The sequence below is a fragment of the Amblyomma americanum genome, chromosome 9 (assembly GCF_052857255.1).
Source record: "Amblyomma americanum isolate KBUSLIRL-KWMA chromosome 9, ASM5285725v1, whole genome shotgun sequence".
Classification (NCBI taxonomy): domain Eukaryota; kingdom Metazoa; phylum Arthropoda; class Arachnida; order Ixodida; family Ixodidae; genus Amblyomma; species Amblyomma americanum.
Window position 1 is genome coordinate 74,087,408 of NC_135505.1, and position 6,000 is coordinate 74,093,407.

Genomic DNA, 6,000 nt, shown 5'->3' on the forward strand with positions numbered 1-6,000 from the left:
CTGTTTTGCACTCATCTGCCCAAACTTTGGCCTACAGCAGATAGATCTGAGAAAAATGCACCAAGAGTTTATTGCCACTCAATGTTATTTCACAATATCCTCATACGGTGATGCCAAGTTCAGCAATACATAGTACCACAACTTGTTTGGCAGACTTCGCTACAAATGTATTAGGCTGTCTTGCCATGCTGTTGCCAAATACAAGGCATGTTAACCAGCTGCAGCATTTGTCATTATGAGCAGGCAATGGTGATGAAAAACACTTACAGTAAAAAAAGAGAGAGAGAGAGAGAGAAGAGGCTATCAAATACAGATGCTTTGCTAAAGCATGTTGATGACCTCTGTTAACACTAGTTATGTCAAACTGAACTGGTAGCCGCGTTCACACTCATTTGAGGTGCTGAATCGAGCTGGACTGGTCAGAAACGTGCTTATGGAGTGCCTTTATACAGTTATGAAGACCTCAACTGTACAGCAATTGTAAATGAACTTTTTCTGCAACTGATACGAAATGCGCTGGAAACATGGCTCAGAATTATTAAAAAATGACACCACAATAGCACCATAAAAACAATGAAAGCTGACAGCAAAAATAACGAAAGTACAGATTTTAGACAAAACTGCCAACCGTAAAATCAAAACCGAAACTCTGCAAAGAATGCACTCGGAAGGCAACTTCACCAAATTTTTTTTTGTCATCTAAGCGCGTTGACCTACAGCTGCACCAACTTGAGTCTCAATTTCGAAGCGTAAAAATGTTATTCCTAAAACCGGCACCATTTTTTTCCTGTCCGAGTAGCGACAGCGCCTGCGTCACGGCAGCGGCAGATCTCCCAGGCATGAGAAGTATTTCAAGCAGAAATTTACAAGCTACATATTGTATGTACACCGTAGATCTAGATACTCTTTCTCGAATCAAATGCTCTCTCGTGACCGAAACAAGATTGGTTTCGGTTCCATAGCGTGCACTGCCATCAGACAGTACACGGGCCTCTAGCATTAACGCCTCCATCGGAATGCGACAGCCGCTGCGGGATCGAACCCGCGTCTTTCGGGTGAGGAGCCGAGCACAATAACCACAGCAGCGGCTGAACGGAGGTGCTGGCATTCATGGAGGTACATGGAAGATATGGCGAAGCTATATTATAATTGTGCAGTCTCAACCCCTTTTCTCGAGGCGTCATATCTCGTTTCACAATTGGACGCGTAAAGATTGCAGGCTGAGATAAGCCGCGTGTACAAGAATACAGCAGTGCCGCACCGCATATTTCGTGGACGCGACACGCCACTATTCACATATGTACTATCGGGCACAAAAGTTTGCGGGACGAGAGTATTTGGAAAAACGTTTATTGCAGCTACACCTCGCTAGTCAGTCGCCAGATAGTGTATGAAGTATACTAAAGAGTGCTTGGCTAAGGTGGCCTACTTGGCCATTGTCCGGACCCTTGGCAAGTTTACACTTTATCATAATGGCCGTCCTTTTGACGTGGTCACCAACCACCATGCCCTATGTTGGCTTTCTCCGCTAAAAGATCCCTCCGGTCTCCTGCTATGGCTCGATGGGCTCTCCATCTACAAGAATATAACATACGTGTTGTATATCAGTCGTGCCTTAAGCACCATGATGCTGATGCCTTGTCCCGCTCCCCGCTACTGGCCAAGCTTGCCAGCCTCTCTGCCCTCGAATCCGCTGCGCCTTCACTCAACACCTGCGACATGACTTCTGAGCAGCGTAAAGATCACTGGATTGCCACTCTTCTTGACTTTCTCTCTGCCCCATCTACGGCACCAGCGTACTGCACGAGGAAAATTTGTAAATTGTAGGGTTTAACATCCAAAAACAACCCGCCAGCTACAAGGGTTGCCTTAGTGGAGGGCTCCGGATTAATTTCAAGCACGTAAAGAAGACTGAAGAGACATACACTTAATGCAATGTGACCATGCTGCCTCGAGAACTTTTGCATAGGCTGTCAGAAGCAAAAGGCCAAGGGCTATCCCGAACTATTTCCTGCGTAGTGTCTCATGGTGTCAGAAGCTCCAAACCATTTAGCTAAAGAGAGCTAATTGATCAACAGCTCAGAGCGAGACTAACACCGTTCGTGCTTCAGGTTGTTGATCAATTCGACCTCACCATGACATCTGCGAGGCATCCTGGTTAGCTTAAATGTAGAGTGACTGCCTAGGCAAGCAGTGGTCCCTGGTTTTATCCCCAGACTAAGACGAATTTTCCTTCAGCTGCAAAGCTTCTGAGAAAGCTGTCTAGCTTTGCTCTGCAACCGTATAACTGCGATCAAGTAGAAACTCATGAGTAATTACAGCCTAATTGAAATTCACTTCGCCTCTAGTGTTGGAATGTGCATTCCAAGAGCATCTTCCATTCCCCAATATTATCCTTGCCCTAAAACAGTTAGCAATCTGAAACTCAAAACAAAACAAGAGGCTCCATGCTGACACTGTCAAGAGGAATTTTCTATTCAGTCTTTAAGAATATATGGATCCTATTGTAACAATATTTTTGATACAGCATTGTGTATACAGACTTAGGACACAAATCAATCACACTCTCACTTTACAGTTCCATTCAGTGCCTCTCACGATGAACCTTCATGTCTGCTCTTTGGTTATAAGAGGGTTTCTGCTGCAGTGCTGCCTGCATTACCTATTCCTTTCCAATTTCCTATTCTTCTTTTACCAAGGCTGTGGAGACTGATTGCACCTGTTTCAGTTAATAGGTATATTTAGCAGGCTAGTAGCTGCAGTCCACAGAGTGTTTGAAGTTACTTTCCTTGCAATAGAATAAAATGTAGCAGGAAGCTTTTAGATAACTGGATTCTTATGCTTCAAACCTGTTGGACCTAACATGTGCTTTCTGGCAGTTTCTCAGGGTCAACTTTCTGCATTTTTGGAGTACACTGAAACTTAGGATTAGAGACAATGTTAGATAACGCTTTGTGCAACATGCATGGAAGCAACTTCACATTCTTTTGCCGTGGCTGCAATCCTAGCAGGATGATCTAGAGCATGAACTAACACATGCGGACGTTTTGAGTTTAGGTTCCCTGTTGGGTTTTCTAGAAACTATATGCTTGCTGCATGAAGTGAAGGGGTGGACGGAAACCTGTCTGGTCGGGGCTGGGCGTGGAAAAGGCAGAACACCGAGCAAAATAAAATGAACTCCTAAATGACGTTTCAGTTCCCACAGGGGAGCCTTGTTCACAAACAGGTGCAGACGTGTAAGGCTGGCCATTTAAGCTTGAAAATGTGCCCTAGGCAGTGGGCGTATGCACTATAGGAAGTGCCCCGTCAGTGCGATTAAGAGTGTGTTTGGTTGTCTGAATCATAAAGGATTCTAGATATAGACAGCTCGGAGATTCTTTTCTATTTTCAAAATGCACGCGTTGCTCAATCTATATGATGCTGCTTGCTTTCAGAATTTTCGGCGAGTGCATTTGACGAAGCTTTCTTGTTTGCAACATCATACTGTTGTTGTTTCAACCTTTCAACGAAGTTTCCACTTTCACCCACATGCACATGGTTTTACAGTCTCTGCACGGTATACTGTACACTACGCCCGGAAATTTTTTTTTGGTGCAGACAACAGCTCTATACCTGGCTTGAAAACTGATGATATTCTAGAGTTTCGTTTTTATTCATTATTCTCAGCAATCACTGTCTGCAACTCTCTACTGACAATCATCACATCATCTAGTACAGAAGCATCATTCCATAAAAGGTTGAAAAAGTGTGTACTTTTTAATTACCTTCATTTGCAATGCCAATGAACCCTGTATTTATTGTGTATGGCTTTTATTGCTTGAGTGCTTTTGTATAGTATTGTGTTCTCTTTTTGCCATGTTCCTTAATGAGTTTGTAAAACTGAGCATGCTTAATCTGATTTTTTGTTGTGATTGTTAATTCCTGCTGCACCTGTTTTCCGATACGTAGTTGGTATCTGCTATATATTTAATATGCGTCATATATACAATTAATAACAGGAGGTCCCCCTGACAGTTTCTACTCGGGGCCTCCTCGTCTACTAATTTATTTACCTCATGCCTGCACTAGTTTTTGATTATGATCCATAGCGCAGCAACAAAACAGGGGACAAACACAAGCGCTAATACCCATATGCATACCCACTAGCCCGAACCATCACCTTGCTAGTTTTTGAATAAACAATAATGTATGTCAAACAAAACTTTGCAGTGGTTATTCGTCATCTGCATGCCGTCTTGCTTACATACTGTTAGATTCACACCGCCTGCTAAGCTAGACCGCATGCTGGAGGTCAGATTTTGAGTTAACGGGATTGGTATATTATTCCAAGATGTTAATTAGGCCAAGGTATTTGGTCCTGATGATATTCCTCCAGTGTAATTCACAAATTGTGTATGATTCACCTACTCTGCTAAAAGCTTTGCAAACTGTTCACATCACCTTTAAAGAAAGTGCTGTAATCACTTTGATAGGTACAGAGTTAATCATATTACTTTAAGAACAAGCAAGAAATTTGTTTAGGAGTGCTTTTTATCTCAGGCCTTGGATTAAGCATGTGAATTACATTTGGAACGAGGCAGCCATCAGCTCCGGGTTTATTACAGTAGAGATTCGGTCATTTGCAAAGTGATTTCAGAATACAGCTGATAGTCAAGTATGACCTATACTTGAGCATGGATGTGTTTCTTAGGGCTTGCATACATGGCCACTTATAAGTAAATTGAAAAAATTCACAACAGTGCTGCTTGATTTCCAACGGGAAATTAAAAGCAGTAACTCAGAATGACAGAGCAAATATAGCAAACTGAAAGAGAAACAGCAGTGGAACGACCACGGGAAAAATCTGATTAAAATCTTTCTACAATATTTACTTGCTAAACCTGCTGTAAACTGTGGGAAATATACTCAACCAACAACTTAATTACATATTGAAGCATTTCAAGGTAAAAGAGCTTTCCTTAAAGGGTGGTGTTTTCCATTCTTCTGCTTTTTACCAATCCTAGAGTAGAACAGCTTAGTGTCAAGTACTGTTCATATATTATCCAATGGTGCTTTCTTCCATGATTTCAATGAGTAGACTGTTTTCTTTTTCAACATTTTTAACTCCTTGGATGCTATGGTGTGGTACAAGTAACTCTTAAAAAAATATATTGATGTTCAGAGAAGTAGCCACCTTTCTTTTTATTATTCTGAGGACACTAGATAAGCTCCAAGCCATCAAAGGGGTGCTCACTACACAACATCAAAAGAGTCATTATGCATTGGAGAAAAGGAGCAAGCACATAAACCAAGCATGGAAAGCAGATCTCTAAGTGAGAGAAGCTTGCACTTTCAGAAGCAATATCACTTATGTTTAGGACCTACCAGATCACAGATTGCAGAAGATATGTGGATGCCACATCGAGCTCAGATTAGACACAAAGCAGTGGATGCAAGATTAATAATGACTACTGTTTGCACTCTGAACAGTTAATTTAGGGGAGGTTGTGCTTAGTGGGATTTTTTCCTTCCTGTGCCCAATGTTAAGATAAGACAGCAAGTATATGCCACCGTGAAACTGTTTGCAACAGTGTCTAAATTAAGGAAATGATCTTACAGCCCAATGCACTGTTCTAGGTTACCTGACACAATTGTCACTTCAGCTCCTTTATTTAAGTTTCACCTAATCAATCATGCGACAACGTCACCCGTAGCCACGCGCAGCTTTCATGAGAGGTGTGAGATAGATTAACGTTTGACGATTCAGCAATTTGAAAAAAAAATGTGCCACAACCCAAGGCGAAGAATGGGCAAAATGAGTATGGACGGTCGTGACAATATTTGCAGTAAACCACGAAAATATACGCTGAAAACCTACTTCATACAAAAAACACTCCGGCAGGGACATTACAGCCGCCGCGCTAAGAGAAAAGGCTCAACAAAGCGACGGTTACGCAGAAAAATCACCGACAATGAAACAAAAGTGCAGGCAGGAATGTTGGCTTGCTTATTGTGAAAGGC